This window comes from Manis javanica, chromosome 8 (assembly GCF_040802235.1).
Source record: "Manis javanica isolate MJ-LG chromosome 8, MJ_LKY, whole genome shotgun sequence".
NCBI classification, from domain to species: domain Eukaryota; kingdom Metazoa; phylum Chordata; class Mammalia; order Pholidota; family Manidae; genus Manis; species Manis javanica.
The window spans coordinates 89,354,779-89,381,415 of NC_133163.1; the positions used below are offsets into that span (position 1 = coordinate 89,354,779).

General features: G+C 37.8%; 1 protein-coding gene across 2 annotated transcripts in view; it reads right to left on the reverse strand.

Moving 5' to 3' along the window:
• LOC118972456 (uncharacterized) overlaps positions 1-26,637 on the reverse strand; it is a 423,078-nt gene that overhangs the window by 133,782 nt on the left and 262,659 nt on the right. For both annotated transcript variants that reach the window (XR_012120654.1, XR_012120645.1), the window contains one exon: positions 25,277-25,391. The gene's annotated coding sequence lies outside the window, so the exon portion shown is untranslated. The remainder of the gene's footprint in view (positions 1-25,276; positions 25,392-26,637) is intronic.

Sequence of the window (26,637 nt, forward strand, 5' to 3'; positions counted from 1 at the left end):
TTTGAGACCCTGGTTCCAATAGTTAGTCTTTCCTTTGATCCCTTGAGTTGACAAGAACTGTGAAGGGCCTGAGGTTTTAGTCTCCTTGCAAGCTAAAACTTTGGTCTGCTAGTTTCATGGATGCTAAGTAGGAGACATGAGACTCTTGTTCAGAGACGAAGGATTTAACTACTCATACCCATAATAGTACCCAGAGTATTAGCATTTGTTTGTGCCCATTTCCCAAGTACCAATTCCCACATGGTAATGTAAAGAGGACCAAGTGACACCTTTACACATAGTGAATTATATTACAGAAGAGAAACTCTGAACTTAGGGAACTCAGATATTTTGTAAAGAGCAGTAAGCCTGCTTGCCTTCTGTTCCAGTTTAAGACACTAGCTATTTACTATACATACATCCTTGAAAAATGTCCAGCAAAAAGACAGTCATTGCCTCTGCTTGTAAGACATGCAGAAACCCAAGAGAACTATGAAGAACTGTCTCCAACCAGAGCTATCTCTGAATCCTTTTCAGTTCCATGAGTTAACACATTTTCCTTAAGCTAGCTATACTATGTTTATGTCACTTCAATCATGAATCCTAACCAACACAGTGTGGCAGTAGAGTACCCTTTTTTTAATGGTCCCTCCCACTCAATTATGAAATCAGAGTGATGTAAGTTTATTGTAGAAGAATTTGAAAGTATAAAAGTATAAGGAAATCAATCCCTTTTAAGTTTTGTTTGGGAAATTAGCTGGATCTAAGTTTGAGATCTGTTTTCATTTTACAGCAGCTGACCAGACTTTTCATATTCCTTTTCTTCATGTGCTGGCAAAACAAAGCACATGTTTTGGGTTATACAAAATATTTAAAGAGTTATCAACTGTTGTTCTCAGCTGGCCTGGGGTCTTTTAGATAGAAAATTATTAAATTGGTGATGGTTTGAGTTAGGATCTTCTGCACTCCCCTTCCAAATGACCTCCCTTCTTAGTGCATTCCTACTCATAAGAATTTGCTCTAAGTTACTGCTAAATAATACCAATAATGTATCATCTGTATAATGATTTAAGACAAATACTCTGTCAGAGAAAACTACTTACATGGCAATATGAAATTCTGCAAGAATGCAAAGCCTTTAGAAAAGAATCAGAAGCAGCAGTACTGGTGGAACTTGAGGCATCATGAGATGTCAGGTAGCTAGTTAAGGATTGGGAAAAGCTGTTGAGCAGCGTCTAAATCCTACCATATCAAAGGTGGTGGTTTTTAGGCCATTAGAAATGGCTTACCCACTAGGGGAAAAACGTTCTACTTCTGGTTCCTGGTGACTAAAATGTGAACTCTTTAAGTCTCTGATGCGTGTCTTTATTTCAAGGGCCCAACATCGTGTCTGACTTATAGAAAATGCTCACAAAACATTGTTAAATGAATGGAAATAAGCCTCTACTGGAAAGTATACTGAAACAAAGTGGTGGTCAACTCATCAAGGTCATGTGCTCATTCATCCAACTTCTCAGGGAACTGACAAATCCACACAGGCAACAATTCACAAATAATCAAGATAATCATGCTTGAACTGATGTTCATGTAAGTCATCATCTAAAGGAAAACTTTTCCTAAAGATACACTAATGGAAATTTTTCTCACTTTCAACAGAATTTCCTAGCAACTAACGGGAGTCTTTTCCCCTTCATTTGGGTGTGGATGTGTGCATGTTGTACTTGCAGGAGGGGAAGAAGATGTGGGGAGTGGAGAAGGACATCCAACCACCTCTGCAGCTTATCCCCTCTAAGGGCAGCTGTTTTCTCCATCAGCAGCTGGGTGGCAGACTTCTCCATATCCATTTGCTGTGGAAGGGTGAGCAGCTGGAATGTCAGGACCAGGCGTAGTCTGAGAAAATAAACTCCCATCCAAGGACAGATGGGAGGTTTCTAGTCCTTAACTGCCCTGGAAACATCATTTCACCCTGTTTTGCCTTCTGTTTAGAAATGCGGAGGAATGTATATGCCACACTGTTGCTTGCTGTGGGTGTTTCTTCCTCCTCTTCCTCACTGAGACTAAATCTAGCCAGTCAAACAGAGAAAGCTACAGTTAAGTTCAGGATCATTCTATAAAGCCCTAGAGATCATTCATTAAAAATAAGACTTTTTCAAATATTATGGATAATAAGAATCAGGTTTCTCAGAAAAGGAAATTACAGTTGCAAAAAAGGTAAGGCTGGAAGGGACTCTGTGGTATTGAACTGGACTGGGAAGTATCAGTGTGAACTCTTAATTTCATATATAGAAATAGATATAGATATAGATATAGATAGACACATGATAGATAGATATAGATAGATAGATAGATAGATAGATAGATAGATAGATAGATAGATAGATAGATATAGATAATGCATATATAATCTTTTCTGGATATGTCTGCTCAGAGGGCCTAGCAGCAAAAACAATAAATATATCTACAGCTCATGTGTTGGTTTCTGAATATCATTCTTCACTAAAAGTAACAGGGGCCTTAGAGAATGTTTGATTCAGGGCCGGTGGGGTGGAAGGTACAACATGGGCCTGAAACATTGTATTGTGTTAAAAAGAAAGAAGTGCTCAAAGAATGATGGAGAAATGTTGGAAGGACTTAGGATCCAGCTTGCAGGGGCTCCTACTGGCTACATTTGAGACAACAGGAACATCAGTATAAAAGCGAAAGAGAGAGACCAAGAGGGAAGGGAAGGAAGAGCAAAATTAAAGCAAATGTAGCAGAAAGTTAACATCTGGGAAATTTGGAGGAAGGGTATAAGGGAACTTCTGGTATTATTTTTGCAATTTTTCTGTACATCTGAAATTATTCCAAAAGAAAAGGTTAAACATGTAAAAACAGTTGTGGGGGAGATAAATAAAACAAGATTAACAAAATATTGTTGAAGTTGGATGGTAGATACCTGGGAGGTCACTGAACTATTTTCTCTATCATTATGTATATTGAATCCTTTCCATAATAAAAAGGGAAAACAATAAAAGAACACCCCTGTGATTCCCAACCTCATGGTACTATGGAATTCAGGGCTTTGTGCATGACCCATGGCAAGAACAACCTGTGTTCTTTCTTCTCGTCTCAAGTTTTTCTACCTACTGTGGTCCACCCTACTCATTACCAACCATGGGAGTAGTCTTTTGAAATATATCTTTTAATATTTTATCCCCCCTCAGTTTCACCAATCTTTCACTCCCGCCCATGCCAAGAGGAGAAACTCTGAACTTTCATTTCCAAGCTTTCAAGGTCCACTATAATTAAGTCCTGACCTACTTTTGCAACCTCATCTTCCAAATTCCTGACATGAGTATCCTTCTTCATTAAATATGCTTTCCTTTTCCTGTCTGTCCTAAGGGCTCTTTGGATATTCTTACTTCTATATTTGGCGGGTCTAAAAATATGCCCATAACCCTCTTTGTTGTTTTTTTAAAAAATCTTTCCTATCCATTAGGATGATAGATGGTGAAGATGAAGTTAAGGGTTGTTTCAAAGGGATAAGCTATGACCACTCCCCACTAGAACTGGCTGTTTCTTTTGTGGGGCTCTACCCAGGAAATGGGCTCTTTGAGGCCAGAGTTACAGGTAAGAAGTGGACTAGGTTTGCTGGAAGCTGTGTTTCATTTTCTCATCACTAACATTTTTAGAGTCTAAGTCATATCTTGCTGCGGGCAATTTTCACTAACTCCAAAATACCCATCTTCTCTTTCTCTGTTTCTGTCATCTTTATTCAACTACTATTTCATACTCCCAACTCTCTTCTGAGACACTTAGACATATTCTTTCATTGGTTAACACATAAGTTTTGGGAGGGCACCTTATCTGCCCTGTATCTGACATCCTGTGATGCATTCTTTCTACCTCTGGCAATGATCTAAATGATAGAGAAATTCATGATTGACACAAAAAACTTCTATCATAGTGATTTTTCATATGTCTCAGAGCAAATCCATGTACAAATAGGTGTTCAAATATTTACTGACAGATCTTCGGAAACCAGATTATTTATCTGTAAGTGTTCCAATTGCATTGCTCCATTGCAAGAGAACTTGGAGACCTTGAAAGCAATTTAATGAAGAGAAACAGATAGAATTCTGAGTAGAGGCTCACTTATATTTCTCCCTCCATATTTTTGACAACTTTTAAATGCCTGAACATCATGTTCTTTTCAGGGTCTCAATATTTTCTTTCTATGTTAATTCCAACCTTTATATTTCAATTATGGTCAGACCACTTTCAAAGTTATGTGGATTCCACAACTAGGTTTTAATAACCTTAAACTCCTTCACCTCCCACTCCATGATACATTTTGTAGGTAAGCTTACCCAGTTGCCATTTGGCCAATCCCTTTACCCACTTAGCCTATCGGCCATGGTGCAGTCACCTTTAACAGCTTTCTAGAAACCTACTGAACTCTAATAATCATTTTTTGGGGATCCTTAGGGAGCACTTGTCCTATTATAAGGATAGGTGGACTTTCTTGGTCCATTCCAACTTGTGATGCTGCGTCATCTTGAATACTCTGTGCAAGACCCTATTCTAATGCTTTACCTAAATTAATGCATTTAAATCCATTTTCACTTTTTAGTCTTTCATCTGACTAGCCTCTGAGATTAACCTTCTCAGAAATATTTTGGGCAGTCCTACAACACTCATTTGCCAGAAATTCTAGCACAAGCTAGAATTGGAAATATAATGAGCCAAGTCCGTGGTTTAGTATGGCAGCCATTGGCGATTAAAAAAAGAAAAAAATTAAAGAAATGCTATTTCTATTATAAAAACAATATTTTCTAAAATTCCAAAGAGAAAAACAATTATGACACTCCCAACAGATTCTGGTGGTTGGAAAGTAGAAAGTAGAAAATGGCTTTTTAAAAATGGGCAAAATACATCTTGCAACCATATTACCAGTGGCTTTAAATGGAAAGAATGACAGGCCAACCTGAGTACAGGGCTAGCATTTCATCTCAAAAACGTTTTCAATTCTGTGGTCTCAAAACAGATCCAGAAAAAGCTTCCTCAGAACATGGTCTAATACTAAATAAATACTACACATTTTATGGTTTCAGACTGAGGGCCCAGGAAACACAAGATTAAGCAACGGCAGAGGTCTTGCCAGCTAGAGCTCTGGATTCACTACCTGTGAGCACATCACGCCATAGTTCCCAGGGCCCACCATTCAAAGACGTAAATAACAGTACCCTGAATCATCTTAGGATGGCCCTCCTGTGGCCTCTCCAGCCTCTTATGTTTCTCAACCAATGAGGCCTTCAGCTTCATTTTCTCCCTTGACTTGTAAGACCTCACATTGTCTTGGGCCTTCCTCCTGTCTAATAGCTCCTGGAGTGTAAGTACTTGCTCTATTCCTCCATATCCCCAAAAGATATGGATATGAAGGCTCTACTTTCATAACTCACAAGTTTCATGCAAGTATGGAAACCTCTAATCACAATTTCTACCATCCCCTCTACGTAAATGACTTTCAAATCACCATTCCAACCCCCAATTCTCCCATGAGCTCTAGTCTTATATGTCTAACAGAGGTTAGACCTTTTCTCTTCATGCAATCACTCTAAATTATGATTAACACAGTAGGTGCATTTCTTTTACCATGAACCAGGAATTATGCTAAACACTTTCTGTCTTTTCTTATTGTTTTTATTTCAGTAATGGATGTTTTGGCTACAAATGTATATTTTACTTTTAAACATGAGCAAGTTATTTGAAAAAAATACAAATGTTTATATCAAATTGATTTATTTCCCATACATTACTTTTGACATTAAAAATTCTTTATACACTACTATTGATCACAGAAGTCTAAGATGAATACTAACTAATTTGCCTGTTTTCAGTGGTATGGATTCTCTGAGCTCTGAACAGTCCAGCCGCTGTTGTCTTTCAGGGAGTAGGGGTTCTAAAGGAGTCAATTATAAAGGAAAAGTGTTCTCTCCAAAAGTCTGGAAGCAAAGGAAGTGGCAAGTAGGAAACTGGATTTTTCTAGGGGTGGCAGTTATGGTACTATGGGGAAATGGGGAGATTTTTAATCATTCAGCTTCTCTTGGAATCATCAGGCTGGGATATTCCTGGCTGAGAGTATTTATCTCCTTGGGGGCAGCCCAGGCAAACCCCTTACTCCCCAGCTCCAGTCAGTAAATATGTATCTCCATTTTCCCTTCCACCCAACAAGGCACCCTCCACCTTGTTTATTCAAACTACTTCCTAGCCAATCTTCCTAACCTCAGCCTCCAATCCTTTCTAATTATTGTATGTCCAAAGTCAGATTAATCTCTTTCCTTTATTCCAGTTCACATCCTAAAAGTCTTTAGAGGATCCCCAATAAGATAAATGACAAATTCTGTGTCTGACATGATTTGTAATTTTCTCTAGGCCACTCTCTTTACATTTTTAAATATCACTTTCCCACCTTTGTTTCAGCCACAATGGTGAGTTCATTGCTCCTAGATATGTAACTCTCACCCTGTTCTACTAGTACCTACTTCAGGCAGTAGTGGGATGAAATGATGTTTATAAAAATATCTGATCTGTCCAGCCACACTGAATTCTGTTAAATGGGTGATGCCCTTGAACTTTACATCCCAAGGAGTGAAGGTGAATCTCAGTTACTCAACAAGCCTTTAAGATAGCCATCTTTTTTGTATATATTGAGTATGTAAGACCCACGTTGGGTCTCCCACTTCTGCTCCGGGGAGAGATAAGAGCCATTTAAACTGCTCTCCATGCTTTCTCTTTGTCATAGAACACTGGCCTGTTCTAAGGTCAACCTTAGATAATCTGCACCATCAAATTCCCAAAGCTGTACACATCATGAGTGAGGAAACAGTGGTTTCCTTCAGATTTGAGTTTCTCCCACTAAGGCATATAGATAATTCAATATTTTGGAACTTTTATTCAGATATTAAAATTTTTCATTTGCACTTGTGATTTTAGATAGTTTGCAGCACCTTTTCATACAGACCCAGTGGCTATTTGGATACCCTCTGACCATAGGCTGTTTCTGTTCTCTGCTCCTATTTCTTCAGCTGCCAAGCACACAGATACAGAGACAGCCCCATCCCATGTGCAGTGTTCAACGCTGGCCTCATTACTGTGACTGTCTTGCTTAAACAGACTTCCATCCAAATATGCTTCCAGAAGCAGCTGTTTTCCTTAAATTTCAAAGTGTATACAGGGACCAAATGACAAGAACAGATAACTTCAAGGTTTGCTAATTATGATGAGCTTCTCCTTTTTATGATTCATGAGGAATTCCAAGACCTGACTACCTGATAGGGGTTTAGGGAAAAGTCATGCATCATTATTTTTATTCATGGAAAATAGACACCCCAGGCTGGTTCAGAATGACAAAGGTCTTTGTCTGAAGCTCTGCTAGATTTGGGTGAAGGAACCAAGACTCCACTCTCAAGCTTAATTTGCTTTCATCTCCGGTCCCATAGAAATGTCTCTTAGTACATCCCAGAGCACTGTTTAAACATAAGGAATTGTAGGCAAGGCTGTGATTTCAGAGGGTATCAGAACTTGAAGGAACAATAATATTTACCTTATCATGTATGATACTATTCAGGTGTATATTTCCATTGTTGTGTCTAATATTTTGAAGGAGGGAAACTGAGGCTCAAAATACCAATTCTGAGTTCATACTATGTTCCAGGAACTGGACAAACATTTGATATCTTTAAGCCTAATTAGCCTATGGTAATCACAGATGGGGAAACTAAGAGATTAGGTAAAAGTTCCCTATGGTAACAGCTCTGATAAGAGATAGAGCCCAGATTAAGATCTATTCTCTCTTTTAGTAGCTCCTTAAAAGCCCTTAGCCCAGAACTGACTGTTTGGGGACTATGAAAGCCCAGCTCCATCGCCTCAAGTCAAGATCAACTCTGAGGTGTGACACCTGTGAGCATCCCGTGGGATCTGGGGGGTGCTGGGAGTTTGCCAGAGCTCACAGCCTTGCTTGGCTTGTACCCTGCAGCGCTGATAAGTGGCAGGGCTGGGACTCACACTTCTCCTTCCAGGTCCAGGGTCTTCCCCACTAAAGAGACCAACCACATCTGTTATTTCAAACTTCAAAACATACCGGAATAGTGACACAAATGTAAATGTATGAGGCACTTTCCAAGTCTCGTCTGACACCTTTCTGTTCTAATCTAAAAATGTTTGATTGGTTAAACTGTCAATCCCAGTTACACAGTGGCAAACTGTGAGCTGTTTATTCTATCACAAATTCATGCCACATTTATGAAACTCCTGTGTATCACTGGTGTTACCTGGAGCATACTAGGAAAGAGAGGCTCTTGCTTGATTTGCTCTTTTCATATCATTAGTTTTTCCCTCAGAACATCCTTACTTGGATCAGGCAGCAGACAGAAAAGGAGATGCAAACCCTGGCGGGGAGAAGCCCTACCCCGCTTCCATAGCAACACTGCAAGGAGGCCAGGAGGTGTTTTCAGCTACTCCAGATATTTCTTTTATCTGATATCAACCCACTTTTCACCCTCTCCAAGTCATAAGTGCTGCTAATTCCTCTCCACTCAATACAAAACTATGAATGAGAGAGAGTGTTTTTTTGTGTGTATTTCTCCTAAATATTCTCTCAAGGACTCCAGAGTCAGGGAGGTTTGGGTCCAAATCTTTAATCCACCACTTACTAACTAATTGGCCTTGAGTCCCAATTTTCTCCATTCTAGAAGGAGATAGTATCTACTGACCAGAGCGGTGAGAATTTAATATCTAGCAAACATAAATTCTAATGGGTTTAGTATGGTCCTGGCACAAAGTAGGCATTCAAATGTTAGTTCTCTCCACTCCCTCATTTTTTCCCTGTTATGATTACAGTAACCATAACCTTAAGCAGCAGCAGGAGAGCTCTGATGGCTGAGTTTCAACAGTCACTTATTAGTCAAGGAGGCTGTGGGGGGTCTCGAATACTCTTGCAGTCACAGGGCATAGATGTTTACTTCCTTCATTCACAGGTGAGACCAGCCAGAGTGTAACTTAGTGCTGAACTAAGCAACATGTCTTCCTCCTCACTGAGGGTTGCTTTATGCTCACTTGAGACCCTGATAGTGAGAAGAAAGAGAGCCAGGCCACCCTCTCTCCTCAGGTCCCCACAGTGACATAAGGATCGCATAGGACTCCAAAGGCTCAGACACCAAGAGGTCATCTTCAGATGCACTTCCTGGTATGTAAGAAGCTCTGGATGACCACACAAAAAATGTGGAGGCTTCTCTCTCCCAGGAAAAGACTGGAGCAGAAGTCAGAAGCTGCAGTGAGTCACTGCTTTTGATTTTTATGAACTGTGGGAAAAGAAAGTTAGACTCTTTTCATTCTGTTACATTGTAGTGACTATTCTATTAATAGACTTAGCAGTTTCATTTGAAGTCTGAGGCACTTCCTGGATGATGAGGACCCAGATACATTGTTTGATTTTCTAAAACAAACCCAGAATAGGATTAGTAGAGCCCTGATCTTAAGGAGGTGATACTCTGGCAGGTAAATAACTTGAAGAGGGAAGCAGGTGCCACTGTCACAGATAATTTCTTATGTTTGAATCATACAAACCATAAGGAAACCCTGGGGATGGGACAGGGGTAACTGAACATGCAAGTATATGGAGCCAACCAAGAAAGATGACAGAAGCAGACTCCACAATGTGCACTGCCCAGGTAGCAGGATTTGGGAATTACGTGTCCATTGTAATTTCTCGACACAGACATCCTATCCCAGCTGACTGCTTATACACGTTTTCTGAGGTGATATCGATGAGAAAGTGAAAGAGAAAAGGGTGAAGAGGAAAAAGACCTTGAATTCCTTAAAAAACTTCTTTCCATAAGAAAAGATGACAATAAATAGTGTATCCTCTCCCAACTAAGGTGAGTTGGGTTTCTTTCCTTATAGGTAGGCTTGAGAACAATCCAATGAGGGTACAGAAACATTTTCAAAATGTTTGTTAGTGGGTCTGGCATAGGTTGTCTTGTGGGCTGTCCTAGCCAATATGGTCATATACAACTTCATGTCTTTCATGGAAGCTGACAAAGAAATGTGGCATTAGTGAGGATTATCTTCTTAGAAGGAAAGTGAACCATGTTCCCCAATACACGGACTTTTAAATCTCTTAAAAAGAAACACCTTTGGGTAAGATGTGACTATTATTGTGCCCAAATATTGACTGGGGAAAAAACAGCTGACTATTTTCTGACAATTTTCAAATAAACAGCAGAGGGGTGGGCACAGGGTGGAAAGGGTTATGAGTATTTGTGGCATCTGTTTTCTATTATTTAATATTAATTAGTACTAAAACTTCCTGAAGGGACAATCTCTGCATTTTTTTCCAGCTACATTTTCAACGCAAGTTCTGTTCTATAGGAAAGAAAGAATAAAAGTCCTTGGATATGTTGTCACACATCCATAGGAAAGGTCAAAGTGTCTGCCTCACCCAGGTTTCTGTACGCCATTCATCACACCACCTGTGGAAAGGCAACTAATGACTGTTGCGAAAAACTGGACCGAAAAGCAAAACAGCCCCCATATGGGTGAAAAATCCTCAACCCTTAATCAAATTAGAGGTTTGTCTTGGTGAGCTCCTTATGGGAAAATGACCAATTAAATCTAATTAGAATTGGAATTTTTCTGACAAGAACTTGCCCTAGAGGTTAAGTGGGAGACTGAACCCATTTCTAATGAAAACTGAAGATATGGAGAATAAAGCAAATTAAATTCAACTGAATAAAAAATAATTGATAGAGAAAACCAAATTTGCAGTCAAGAAGATCAGGCTCAGAGTCTAGAGAGACTTGAGTTCTTGTACATCAGCCTGGCTATTTACTAAATGCCCAATTTGAACAAGTTAGTTAGACTTTCTGGTCCTAAGTTTTTTCATCCATAAGAAAAAGCTGTGAACCCAATGTTGATTTAGCTGGGCTGTAGGTCTGGGCAAGTGTTCCTTTTTCTCCCTGGAGAGACAAATGTAATCTTCCTGGACCCAAATGGATATCCTCATGTTAACAATGCAGCCCTGCTAAAACCTCCAGTTCTCTCATACGTAAAAAGAGGGAGTTTATCCACAGTCTTGAAACTCCACTATACTCCACCACTGATTTTGCTATCCTGGCTGAATTATTTCTCCAAACCTCATTTCTTCAGTTACAAAATGGAAGTAATAACTACTCATTTCATAGAATTGTTATAAAGATAAGTTTGTGACTGTAAAATGTTTGGTAGAATACTTGGCACATAGCAACCAATTAATAAGGGCTATTCTGTATTACTATTAGCATTATTACTTTTATTACTATTAAATACTTCCAATTTATATTGAATTAAGCCCTACATTGTGCTTTTAAGTATGGGCTTCAAAACCATTTTTAAAACTTATTTATTACTTTTAGTACAATAAAGAATGTTGTCAACAGTTCTGTCACATCTTTCTATGTTGGCTAATAGTAACTACACTACGTGGGGTGAGCATCAATAATGTAGCTAACTGTTGAATTAAAAAATTGTCAAAAAAACTCCTTTATATTATTTTCAATTTTTAAAAAAGGAAATCCTTACTCACTGAACAGAAAGACCAAGAGGAACATGTTGCTGCTTAGAGGTTTTTTTTCTTGCTATTATTAATGTACAATTACATGAGTAATATTATGGTTACTACAGTCCCCCCATTATCAAGTCCCTCCAACATACCCCATTATACTTACTGTCCATCAGCATAGCAAGATGCTATAGAATCACTACTTGTCTTCTCTGTGTTATACTGCCTTCCCAGTATCCCACCGCCCTGCTACATTACATATGCTAATCGTTAATACCCTTTTTTCCCCCCTTATCCCTCCCTTCCCATCCAACTTCCCCAGATCCTTTCCCTTTGGTAACTGTTAGTTTTTTCTTGGGTTCTGTGAGTCTGCTGATGTTTTGTTCCTTCAGTTTTTTCTTTGTTCTTATACTCCACAGATGAGTGAAATCATTTGATATTTGTCTTTCTCTGCCTGGCTTATTTCACTGAGCATAATACCCTCTAGCTCCATCCATGTTGTTGCAATGGTAGGATTTGTTTTCTTCTTATGGCTCAAATAATATTCCATTGTGTGTATGTACCACATCTTCTTTATCCATTCATCTACTGATGGACACATAGGTTGCTTCCATTTCTTAGCTATTGTAAATAGTGCTGTAATAAACATAGAGGTGCATATGTTTTTTTCAAACTGGGCTGCTGAATTCTTAGGGTAAACTCCTAGGAGTGGAATTCCTGGGTCAAATGGTAGTTCTATTTTTAGTTTTTTGAGGAACCTCCATACTGCTTTCCACAATGGTTGAACTAATTTACATTCCCACCAGCAGTGTAGGAGGGTTCCCCTTTCTCCACATCCTCGCCAACATTTGTTGTTGTTTGCCTTTTGGATGGCGGCCATCCTAACTGGAGTGAGGTGATATCTCATTGTGGTTTTAATTTACATTTCTCTGAAGATTAGTGATGTGGAGCATCTCTTCATGTGTCTGTTGGCCATCTGAATTTCTTCTTCAGAGAAGTGTCTGTTCAGCAACTCTGTCCATTTTTCAATTGGCTTATTTGCTTTTTGTTTGTTGAGGTGTGTGAGCTATTTATATAATTTGGATGTCAACCCCTTATCAGATATGTCATTCATGAATATATTCTCCCATACTGTAGGATGTCTTTTTGTTCTACTGATGGTGTCCTTTGCTGTACAGAAGCTTTTCAGTTTGATATAGTTCCACTTGTTCATTTTTGCTTTTGTTTCCCTTGCCCTGGGAGATAGGTTCATGAAGAAGTTGCTCATGTTTATGTCCAAGAGATTTTTGCCTATATTTTTTTCTAAGAGTTTTATGGTTTCATGACTTACATTCAGGTCTTTGATCCATTTTAAGTTTACTTTTATGTATGGGGTTAGACAATAATGTAGTTTCATTCTCTTAAATGTAGCTGTCCAGTTTTGCCAACACCAGCTGTTAAAGAGGCTGTCATTTCCTCATTGGATATCCATGGCTCCTTTAACATATATTAATTGACCATGTATGCTTGGGTTTATATCTGAGCTCTCAATTCTGTTCCACTGATCTATGGGTCTGTTCTTGTGCCAGTACCAAATTGTCTTGATTACTGCGGCTTTGTAGTAGAGCTTGAAGTGAGGGAGCATAATTCCCCCTGCTTTATTCTTCCTTCTCAGGATTGTTTTGGCTATTCAGGATCTTTTGCAGTTCCATATGAATTTTAGAACTATTTGCTCTAGTTCATTGAAGAATGTTGTTGGTATTTTGATAGGGATTGCATTGAATCTGTAGAATGCTTTAGGCAGCATGGCCATTTTGACAAAATTAGTTCTTCCTAACCAAGAGCATGGGATGAATTTCCATTTATTAATGTCCTCTTTAATTTCTCTTAAGAGTGTCTTGTGGTTTTCAGGGCATAGGTCTTTCACTTCCTTGGTTAGGTTTATTCCTAGGTGCTTTATTCCTTGGTTAGGTTTATTCCTAGGTGTTTTATTCTTTTTGCTGCAATTGTGAATGGAATTGTTTTCCTGATTTCTCTTTCTGCTAGTTCACTGTTAGTGTATAGGAATGCAACAAGATTTCTGTGTATTAATTTTGTATCCTGCAACTTTGCTGAATTCAGATACTAGATCTAGTAGTTTTAGAGTGGAGTCTTTAGGGTTTTTTTTATGTACAATATCATGTCTTCTGCAAACAGGGACAGTTTGACTTCTTCCTTGCCAATCTGGATTCCTTTTATTTCTTTGTGTTGTCTAATTGCGGTGGCTAGGACCTCCAGAACTATGTTGAATAAAAGTGGGGAGAGTGGGCATCCTTGTCTTGTTTCCAATCTTTAAGGAAAAGCTTTCAGCTTCTCACTGTTAAGTATAATGTTGGCTGTGGGTTTGTCATATATGGCCTTTATTATGTTGAGGTACTTGCCCTGTATACTCATTTTGTTGAGAGTTTTTATCATAAATCGATGTTTAATTTTGTCAAATGCTTTTTGAGCATCTATGTAGATGATCATATGGTTTTTGTCCTTCTTTTTGTTGATGTGGTGGATGATGTTGATGGATTTTTGAATGTTGTACCATCCTTGCATCCCAGGGATGAATAATACCACTTGATCATGATGGATGATCATTTTTATGTATTTTTGTATTGTTTGCTAATATTTTGTTGATTATTTTTGCATCTATGTACATCAGGGATATTGGTCTGTAATTTTCTTTTTTTGTGGTGTCTTTGCCTGGTTTTGGTGTTAGAGTGATGTTGGCCTCGTAGAATGAGTTTGCGAATATTCCCTCCTCTTCTACTTTTTGGAAAACTTTACGGAGGATGGGTATTAGGTCTTCACTAAATGTTTGATAAAATTCAGCAGTGAAGCCATTTGCTCCAGGAGTTTTGTTTTTAGGTAGTTTTTAGATTACTAATTCAATTTCTTTGCTGGTAATCGGACTATTCAGATTTTCTGTTTCTTCCTTGGTCAGCCTTGGAAGGTTATATTTTTCTAGAAAGTTGTCCATTTCTTCTAGGTTATCCAGTTTGTCACCATATAATTTTTCATAGTATTCTCTTATAATTCTTTGTATTTCTGTGGTGTCCATAGTGATTTTTCCTTTCTCATTTCTGATTCTGTTTATGTTTGTACACTTTCTTTTTTTCATGATAAGTCCAGCTAGGGGTTTATCTATTTTGTCTATTTTCTTGAAGAATCAGCTCCTGCTTTCATTTATTCTTTCTATTGTTTTATTCTCCTCAATTTTATTTATTTCTGCTTTAATCTTTATTATGTCCCTCCTTCTACTGACTTTGGGCCTCATTTGTTCTTCCTTTTCTAGTTTCATTAATTGTGAGTTTAGACCATTTACTTGAGATTGTTCTTCTTTGCTGAGGTAGGACTGTATTGCAATATATTTTCTTCTTAACACAGCCTTTGCTGTATCCCACAGATTTTGTGGTGTTGAATTATTGTTGTCATTTGTCTCCATATATTGCTTGATCTCTGTTTTTATTTGGTCATTGAACCATTGATTATTTAGGAGCATGTTATTAAGCCTCCATGTGTTTCTGGGCTTCTTCATTTTCTTTGTGTAATTTATTTCTAGTTTCATACCTTTGTGATCTGAGAAGCTGGTTGGTACAATTTCAATCTTTTTTAATTTACTGAGGTTCTTTTTGTGGCCTAGTATATGATCTATTCTTGAAAATGTTCCATGTGCACTTGAGAAGAATGTGAATCCTGTTGCTTTTGGATAGAGTGTTCTGTAGCTGTCCGTTAGGTCCATCTGTTCTAATACATTGTTTAGTGCCTCTGTCTCTTTCCTTATTTTCTATCTGGTTGATCTGTCCTTTGGAGTGAGTGGCGTGCTGAAGTCTCCTAAAATGAATGCATTGCATTCTATTTCCCCCTTTAATTCTGTTAGTATTAGTTTCACATATGTAGGTACTCCTGTGTTGGGAGCATAGATATTTATAATAGTTATATCTTCCTGTTGGACTGACCCCTTAATCATTATGTAATGTCCTTCTTTGTCTCTTGTTACTTTCTTTGTTTTGAAGTGTATTTTATCTGATACAAGTACTGCAACTCCTGCTTTTTTCTCCCTATTAGTTGCATGAAATATCTTTTTCCATCCCGTTACTTTCAGTCTGTGTATGTCTTCGGGTTTGAAGTGAGTCTCTTGTAGGAAGCATATAGATGGGTCCTGTTTTTTTATCCATTCAGTGACTCTATGTCTTTCAATTGGTGCATTCAGACCATTTACATTTAGGGTGATTATCGATAGGTATGTACTTATTGCCATTGCAGGCTTTAGATTCATGGTTACCAAAGGTTGAAGGATAATTCCCTTACTATCTAACAGTCTAATTTAACTCACCTCATGTGCTATTACAAACACAACCTAAAGGTTCTTTTTTTTCCCCTCTTTTTTCTTCCTCCTCAATTCTTTGTATCTTATGAATCATATTCTGTACTCTTTGTCCATCCCTTGGGTGACATCTATTTAGCCTTAGAAATACTTCCATCTATAGGAGTCCCTCCAAAATACACTGTAGAGACGGTTTGTGGGAGGTAAATTATCTCAATTTTTTCTTATCTGAAAATTGTTTAATCCCTCCTTCAAATTTAAATGATAACCTTGCTGGCTACAGTATTCTTGGTTCAAGGCCCTTCTACTTTATTGAAAGCCGACCTCCAGGGCTGGATGTTCAGCAGTTCTAGGCTTCCACCCCCTCCCGTGCTTCTTTTCTCTTCCTCCTGCCAGCGAGCTGGGGTTAGGGAAGGGCTTGGGTCCTGCTGGATTAAAGCTTTTGTATGTCACCCTGTTTCATGAGGTCTGCTCTGTTCATTAGGTCTGTATGCAGTCTGGTTCAGCCTTCTTTCTTGTTTCTGTTTTAGGGTTAGTTGCATCAATTAACTACATTTTCATACTATTTGTGGTTTTGGGAGGAGTTCTCTGTCTCACCTCTCATGCCACCATCTTGAATCTCCTGTGTCAGATTTTTTTAAAGAAATCCAAGTACCAAGACACTCAAGGCCCCCTGGTTATACTTCCTTGATATCTTTCCTTTCCTCACTTCCTCTCCCTATCCTCAATTCCTTGCTTCTCATTGTCTCACTCCCATTTTTTTCAGAGAAAACCACTGCCCTGAATTTTGTGTTGACTGTTCCAATTTTTATAACTTTGTATCATATTGTCTGGATAATTTCATTCCCAAGAAATATTTAATGTAGTTTTTCTTATTTATAAATATGTGTATTATATAGTTTGCCTTTTCACTCAATATGTTTTTAAGATTTATTTGTGTTGATGCATAGAACTCTGATTAATTCATTTTAACTGCGGTATAGTACTCACCACACATTTATTATTAACTTTAGATGATCATTGAGATTGTTACTATTTTTTTTATTATAACTATTGTGCAATAAGCATATACAGGTTTCCTTATATATATATATATATATATGTAAGGGTTTATTTAAGGCAGTGGCTTGATACACACATGTACTCATGCACATACACACACTTAGCTGTATACTAGAAATGAACACGATCTTTACTACTTTTATTATTTACTATTCATTTATTCTATTCCATTCCATTCCATTCTTGTCCATTTCTATCCAATATGTTTTACTCAGTAAAAAAAGCAAAAGTGTGTGTTGTGATTCACCAAATTGATTTCCTATTTCACTAGTCTAAACTCATAGTTTGACCCATATCAGTTTATGTTATACTTGGAAATGGAATTCCTTAATTATATAGTATATAAATCTTCAACTTTACTAGTATCAGCTCCCCTCAAATACCTCCAGATAAGAAAAAAGGAACACTGTTGATCGAGCAAAGCTGTTTTTTGGGCCTACTACCATAAGGAAGAACACTACCATGGCAGAAACTTAATAGTGCCTCAAAATGGGAAATTAGATAATGGTAATTATATGGTTTTAGGAACTGGGCTATGTGATTTCAAGGTATATCTTTCACGGCAGTTGAATAGGGCAGTTTGTGACATAATAGCTTTGAATTGGTAAGCACTATGAGGCAAGGTTCTTGAAGCTAGACTTGATGAGCAGGCTATTAGTCTTAAAAAGTAAGTTATTATTGTAGCCTCACAGTCTTATCTTCCAGGAAACAATATTTCCTGGAGCAAGTAGCTACATATTGCTTAACAAAGAGGCTGAAAAGTATGCCCATCTCAGACTTGTCTAACACAGGGACAGAAAATATGTTTGGTACTAGTGTTATTTAATACTAGGGAAGAACATTATGTTGGATTTGCTTATCAACTAGACACTACCAAATATTCTCCAAAATGGTTGTCTCAATTTATGCTCCCACCATAATTATATGAGAGCCCATCATTCCACATCCTCAAATCTGTTAAGTATGAAAAGTCTCATTGCCATTTCATTTTATATTTCCTTGATTACTAGCAAGATTTAACATCTTTGTATGTGACTATAGGCCATTTGGATTTCTTCTTCTGTGAATAACCTATTCATATACTTTGCCTATTTTTCTACTGTTTGTGTACCTTTTCTTATAGTGTGTTTCCCATATATTTTCTGATAATAATATGTTAATGAGCATAAACAATACACATTTCAAATATCTTTTCCCAGTCTATGCTTTGCCATTTACCTTAATATGTGGTATGTTTTGTTAAACAGGGGTTTGAAAATTAAATGTAGGAAGATTAATCAGTAATTTTTATGCTTTGTCCTTTTGGTTAATTCTTCAGGAAATTCTTCAAATATTTTCCTTAATTTTTGCTTAGTTATTTAAAATTCTTTCATTGTGTATGTATATCTTTGAACTGTCACAAATTAATTTTTCTGCGCAGTAAGAGAATATTTTAGTCACATGTTGCCACAATATCACTTCTTCTAAAAATTCCCCAAATCAGTGGATTATAAGAGAAAGCAATTATTTACATATCATGCATCTTTGTGTCGATTACAGTTTGGCTAATCTCACCTGGACTCAACTAGGTTTGGTTCCAGACTGTGAGTTCAGGGCAAGTTTGCTTCACAGACATACTACACTATTCTGAGACGAGCAGGCTACCCAGGGCAATGGGAAAAGTGAAAGGACCAAGCCCAACCTTGCTAGAACATTTCAAGTCCCTGATCATGTGACATCTGCCAACATTCTTATGGCCAAAGCAAGACACATAGCTAAGCTCAGAATCATCAGAATGGCAAATGTGCTCTGCCTCTAGTGGGAGGAACTGCAAAGTCCCATGACAATGGGTATGGATGCAGGGAGGGGTGAGCAATTGAGAATCATAATGAAATCTACCATAGACTACCCTGTCGGTTTTAATTATTACATTTCTCCTACACAGTTTACTCGGCCCTTCCCTATTATTCCCAAAGAGGCTCATCCAATCAATGCATCAAGCTCTAAAGCCAGGACCTTATTATCTGTGTCACATCTGGATGCAACCCTAAAACCAAAAAGACCATTTACTGCCTCCCACACACCCAACACCTAATGATGAAACACAGACAGGATAACTGCAATAAACTCCCCAATTGAAAAAAAGAAAAGGGGATGAGACAATATAGCACTCACTGGTGCATGACTATTTTGAATCCAATTGGTCAAATGTCACCGGGTCCCATTTCCTTGAGGCCAGGGTATCTATCTTGGTAAATAATCCAGCTTAAAAATTTGGGTATGACTCCCTAGTCTATTTTTTCCCTATGGTAATTGGTTCTGTCCTCCCTGTACTCCTTTTTTCTACTATCTTCCTTGATCATTTCTGCCAAGGGACTTTTAGTCCTCTGTACCCAGCAGGAGTAAATCCCTACTCTTAACTGTTTGCTTCCAGACTCAGAGCTCAGCACATCTGTGGCTTCAGTTGTGCTCCTGGTCCATGGAGATACCTTCCTTGTTTCTAAGTCTCTCTATATGTTTTGGTTTGCTATTTTATATACTACTGTTGTATTCAAGTGGAGGAGAGGCACTATGCTTTGAATTCACTGCAAAAAATTTGGCCAGAGGTATATAATATTTGTCTTTTATGGGAAAATTCTAACATTTAATTAATTTTTTTTCAATTGCCTTCCTTAAAGGCTAAAAACTTTCTAACTTGTCTGAATATTGTTTGGGGAAATTCTTTTTTGAAAAGGGAAACAAAAACGACTAGAGAATAAGTATAGCAATAAGTTTTTAGTTAGCAGTAAAAAGTGATTTGATAATTTGTGGATAAAGTGAAGGTTCCTGTGGCCAGCATTCTCACCTGGCCCTGGTTGGCTAGCTCACTACATATGTGTGGGCAATATGTCGTTATTGACTCTATATAAAGATCTCCACCCAGTGCTCTGGGAAACATGGTGGCACGGCTGCAAGACTGCAGGAGAGTATGGCAGAGGCTGGAGTGGTGGCAGCACCAAGGACAGAGACAAGACCGCTGTGGGGGAGAGAGGCCCAGAGGCATAGACCAGCTTGCTGCATGCAGATGCGCTCTGAGTGGACAAGATTCTAGTGATTGACCTGCCACTGTGAGAATAAAGTTGGGTATAACCCTTTCACCCCAAGAATGTTCCACTGTTATTTCTTTGTGGACTCACTGAATCCACAGTGAACTTGTCTGGGGCTGAAACCCATTGGCAAGACACTTGCGTATTTAATATTTTTCTCTAGAACATTGAGTTTTTTCACAGTTGCACTCCAGAAGACCTATTATCTCTAGAGTCTGCCAAATGGAACATTAACACAAGAAACACAATAATGTAATACTTATTGTTTTTCCTTAATTGGATGTGTCTAAGGAACTGGAATACTGCATGGGAAAAATCACTGTTTATTCCTCAAGTGTATAGATGGAATGGCTTAACTTTGTTCCATGATCTTTCTAAGAATTCTCTAAAAAGGCTGCACACCCTCCAGCTATGTCTCTGATGTCCTACTCTTATTAGCTAAGGAAGTGTGTGTGTCAGGAACAGGGCCTAGGTCAGACAAGCACTTTCTCTGAACACCTTCCTGTTCCCTGGTCTGATTTTTAGGTCCTAAGCTGAACTAGATGTCTTTTCTTCAAATCACTGTTACATAAGAGTTAAAAATATTGTCCACAAGTAAAACAATACCCTGAATTTCTTCCTTCTCATGGTGAAGGGAAAAAGGAAGTTTCTATGGCCAAGATCCTCACCTAACCCTAATCTACTTGATGATGTAATTGGCCTACTGCTGGGCTAATGCTTACACATCTGTTGGCAATGAACCATTATTGTGGGTGTTACTATATAAAGAGTTCCGCCTAGTGCTCTGCCCAGAGGCAGAGAATGATGTAGATTGTGAACTTGTCAGAGGCAGACATGATTCCAGCACCCAACCTGCCACCTTGAGAATAAAGCTGGGTATAAACCCTTTTACCCCTCAAGTTCCTTGTTGTTATTCAGTCTCACTGAATCCGGAGTGAACTTACCCAGGGGTAATCCCCCCTCAGGCAGACAAATGGCTAAGCTCCTACCTTCTTTTTTCAGACTTGGATCACTGATCATCTACTAAATGCAGAGAAAAAACATTATCTCTCCTCTGACCTACTGCAAAAAAAAAAAAGACCTACTGACTTTTTTCAGACTTGGATCACTGATCATCTACTAAATGCAGAGAAAAAACATTATCTCTCCTCTGACCTACTGCAAAAAAAAAAGACCTACTGACTTTTTTCAGACTTGGATCACTGATCATCTACTAAATGCAGAGAAAAAACATTATCTCTCCTCTGACCTACTGCAAAATCCCCATAAGCAGTCTGCATACTTAAACTCTTACTCTGCCATTTCATTTCCTCAAAATATATTAAAAAGATTTTAAAAACAAAGTGATATATACAAATGATTAAAAGTGAAACAGTACCAAAATACATACAGTTAAAGCCAATATTCTCTAGCCCCATTTCTCTTCTTCCTTGTACCACTCTGTAGGAATACTTTATATTTTTAGAGCATATATTGGCTATCTCAGTGATTCTAAATACAGTGCTTTATAAGAATATAAAGTTATCAACTAAGCATTATCACTCTTAGTGATATCACTATGGACATTCTTGCTCAATTGATGAAGATTTAACCACTTTCCTGTCTCATCTCCCATTCTATGTATATCCCTAATCTCAGTTCCACCGCTGACCTACTCCTTTGCTTCAACAGCATTCTTCAATTCTCATTTCTTTATTTACTCACCATAAGACAGAACTGTCCAACAGAACTTTCTGTGATCATAGAAATATTCATATCTATTCTGTGCAATATGGTAGCTGTGGATAAAGTGAAGGTTCCTATGGCCAGGATTCTCACCTGGCCCTGGTCGGCAAGTTTACGACACATTTGTGGGCAATACATTGCTATTGACTCTATATAAAGAGCTCCGTCAAGGGCTGGGGGTTGCACAGCTGCAGGAGAGCAAAGACTGGAGTGGTGGCAGCACAGAGACAGAGACTGGATGGCTGTGGGGGCAGAGAGGCTCAGAGGCTGACACCAGCTTCCTGCATGCAGACTTGCTCTGAGTGGATGGGATTCTAGTCATTGACCTGCCACTGTGGGAATAAAGTAGGGTATAAACACTTTCACCCCAAGAATGTTCCATTGTCATTTTTCCGTCTCACTGAATCCATAGTGAATGTGCCCAGGGCTGAAACCCATTAACAAGACAGTAGCCAACTACCCAGGGATGAATATTGAGCACTTGAAATGTGGCTAATGCAACTGAAGAACAATAGAACATTAAATTGTCTTTAATTTTAATTGATTTAAAATTAAACAGCCACATGTGCTTAGTGGTAATGGTATTGGATAGGGCACCTTTACATAACAACTTTTAATTACCTACAATTTTGTTGGGTGAGGATATTTCTCTTTACTTCTTCTCCTTCCAATTCACATCCTCACTTACCTGTAGCTTTACATTTATGTTGCCAAAACCAGCAACAATGGAGTGTTATTCTTAAATATAGTTAAATCTTCCATGGTATGTCAAGGTTAATCTTCATTTATAATGAAAATATAAAAACTATATTTACATTATTATGATACAGCTTCATTCATTTTTTGTTGATTTCTTAGTCTATTGTCTGTCTCTTTTACTGAGGAAGGAAAGAATCTTGCCTACCTTGTTCGATATTTTAATTCCAGAGGCTAACAGACTGACTGACAGAAAACCTAAGAGAGATTCTCTAAAATGCTGAATGGCTGGTCATGTTTTATTTATTGTTGTTCAGACATTCTGGTATCCTCTAATAGAAAAGGAGCTCAACAAATGCTCCTTGAAGTAGTAAGTGTTAATTACTTCATTACAACAATACTTTCATTGTCATTTGGAGCAACTATCATTACTCCGTGAAGTGCTTTAATTTTTTTCCTCTCCATGCTTTATCTTTGATGGTGTTTCCAAACCATTTTGACTTGAAAATCCCCTACTAGTAATATATGATAATGAAATAATCTGAGGAACTGAGAAATAATTTTGTTATTTTTGTATGGTACATGATTACATGATTTTAAGCAAGCATATTTTACTTTTATCAGTAGATAGTTACTATGTTATAAAGTTCATTTTAATAACTGCTTCATGATAGACATATAAAGATTAATTTTTACTTAACAAGTAATGCATTCCTTTATACCAATTTTATAAGATAAAATATGATTTGATAGTATGTTTTAAAAAATAACAATGCTATATTTGAATTTGGGATAAATGTATACTTAAATATGAATTGAAATTATCAATATGTTAAAGTATCAACAATAGGGAAAAATGTTTTCATGTTTCTTACTTTAACCAGGACTTTATGACTAAGAATCACAAAGGGTAGTGCGCTGAGAAAAGTGATAAATAATTTGAGCCATGACCAAGTCATGAACTCTCCTACCTTTTGACCCTTGCCTATATTCAATATACATTCAGAGGCTCTGAATCTATATTCAAGAAAAATGCTATAATAATTATTATAAGTACTGATTTAAAAACTGAAAAAAGATGCCATTATTAAAAACATAGATCTCCTGGAGATCTATGGGGATTTCTGAATTATAAGTGGGAGCTATAATGACCATGATATTCTATGATTAATTTTAAAAACTGACCCCTTTTTTTATCAAATATAAATGATGCCATAAAGGACACAATTCTATAACATGAGATGGATCTTAGCAAATATAAGCATAAAAGGACTGGGGCCATTCTGATTCAGAGTCACAATAATTCCTTCCTGATCCCCATCTTCATGGAAAGAAGGAGGATTTAAGGGTGCCCTAAGGAAGAAAACTGGGAAAGGGCAGGCATCAATTCTGCTTCCTTTCTCCTTCTAGAGTCTATTCTCTCTCTCTCTCTCTCTCTCTCTCTCTCTCTCTCTCTCTCTCTCTCTCTTTATGTATAAATTCATCTTCTCCTTGATAGATCTAAGAAATTCCCAGAAGAAAGCTATGATTTCTGATGAGAGTAGAGTACCTTACACATGTGTGAAGGTCCTCAGACAGTATCCTTGACCACTGTAGCGCATTGAACAGTGTCCTCCCCATAGCCATGTCTACCTGGAACCTCAGAAGGTGGCTTTGTTTGGAAACAGGGTAGATGTAATTAATTTGCAGATGTAATTAATTAAGGATGGGGATGGGATTATATATATATTGGATCAGGCTGGATACTACATTTAATGACTGGTATCCTTTTAAGAAGAGAAGACACAGAGACACACACACATAAAGAAGGCCAGTAAAGGTGAAGCCGGGACAGAGCCTGTAAGAACACCAAGGGCTGCCAAGAGCCCCTGGAAGTCAGAAGGTGCCAGGAAGCATTCTTCCTTAGAACCTGCAAAAGCAGCATGGTACCACCCGTCCCTTGACTTCATACTTACAGCGCCAGAACTCCTAAAGAATATATTCTGTCATTGTTAAGTCCTTGGTAATTTGTTACAGCGGCCTTAGGAAACTAACACACCTGACCCCCTCCTCCTCCGGAACTGTGGACACTGTTCTCATGCCACTTTCCACCTGTCTTGCCATCCACCTTCATTCTTTTCTGTCATCCCTTCCCTCTGTCCACATCTTAAATTATGGCATTCCCCAGAATTCTGTCCTGGGTCATTTTCTCACTTTACATTCCCTGGGCAGTCTTAATCCAATTTCAGGGTTTTAACTCCACGTCTCTGCCAATAACTCACAAATATAAAGCTTCAGTCAGACTTCTCTCTTGAGATTCACTTTTAAAATCTTACTAGACATCAAAAACTGATGTCAAAAGGCATGTGTTCAAACCTCATTTTTAAACCCCATACTAATGCTTTCTTCTCCTCCTCCTCATCCCTATTCATGTTCATGTACTATATTTTGTCCAGTGACAAAAGCCAGAAACCTTGAGTCATCCAAGAAGCCCCACCATCCCCTAGACAATAAGGCCCATGAGATAGAGACAGTGCTCAATTTACAGTCAATATATATTTTAGAAATTATAAAAAATTGGCATATGTATTAAAGGATTTAACAAATATATAGCACCCAGTGTCAAAGGATTTTTTAATGTAAAGATTTTAAAGCAGCTATCATCAGAATTGCTGTGATTGGTAGAAATACTGAGAAAAGATGAGACTTGAAGAAGGTCTTGAAGAATAGCAGGACTTACATATAATTAGTCTGTGATATTTTGGACAATATAAAAAGCCAGACCAATTTTGGCATTAGGATTCAATAAGCTGCTTAAATGGTGGATTTAAATAGCAATTTGGAAGATAGTTTCTTTACCTTGACACTGGTGGCTTATCTGGTTTGCTTGAAGTGTCAGGCTGGCATGGCCCAAGATAGTTGCTCGGTCTGTGAAAGGGAGTATTGACCCTAGAGTACCTTTGGTTACAGATGTCTGAAAAACATAAAATAAGAAAAGAAAACTATCTTCTCGGTGTCCTGGACAACATTCAGATGAGCCAGAATCCTAGTTCATGGTTTCAAACAAAATGGGGAGATGTATAGGACACTCAAGTTCCCCCCTAGCATGTTAAACCACTTCCTCCATGAACCATGGAAATGAGAGCCAATTACTATCAGTTGGGAAGGGAACATGGGAATTTTCTCTTGTAGTTTAACTCAGGTTCCAAAATAGCACTATCACAAGTTTGAGTATCCAGATGCATTCTTTACTTCCTACATTGCCTTTATGGAGCAAAATTTCAACTTCTTTGGACAAAACTGACCAAAACATCCAGTTGTTTGCTGTAAAAACAACTTGTATAAAAGCTGTATTCAGGAGCAAACTTGTCAATAGGACTCTGTCAGAGCCTATTACATACCCTTGAAAGATGGGCAGTGTTAAAAATATGAAATGTCTTGTACTCCTCTCAAGGAACCATATGATTTAATTATACTTATTTTGTACCTAATACAGAGCCTGAAAAAAGCTACAGCAAGATTCTGAAGATTTAAGATATTAACAAAGAAGGAGGTAGTTGCCACACAATTTGTACTTCATATAAGATAGACTCCAAAGAATACATACATATAAAATTACTAAGATAAGTTGATAGGACTAAAATAATTCCTTAATGAATACACTTTGTAAGGATTTCTATGAATGGGCCAAGGAATATCAGGTGGACATGGCTTTCAACAAGGAGAACATAGGCTGAGGAGTGAAACAAAAAGGAATTTTGCTTCATTTTAATCTTTTAATCTTTTTTCAATCTGAAAAACAGCTGGGTCTACTATTTTTTTTAAGACCACATGCAAATTATCTCCATAAGGATTAGGTCAATAGCTTTCCCTCTTACTGTAAATAAATATTAGGATTTACAGGAATTTGTTTGGTCCACTAGACAACTTCGTAAACTATCTTCATCTTCAGTTTTCTAATAAGTGCCAGCTATAGGTCAGTTCAGCTGGTCTCAAGGGAAACGTCCCATGGACTCTGGTCTGATGGAATTCTGGAGGAAGTATCTGATACGTTCCGAGGGAAGTAGTAGGAAGATAGTTAAGTTTAGCCACCAGATATGAAATGTTTTTTACCAATAATTTTGTCCCTGGTAAAAGACTCCTTTGTAAATTAAGTTCAACATGTCTATTTTTATGGGTAATTATTATTTATGGTTTTGGAATGTTTCTCCCTGGTTTGT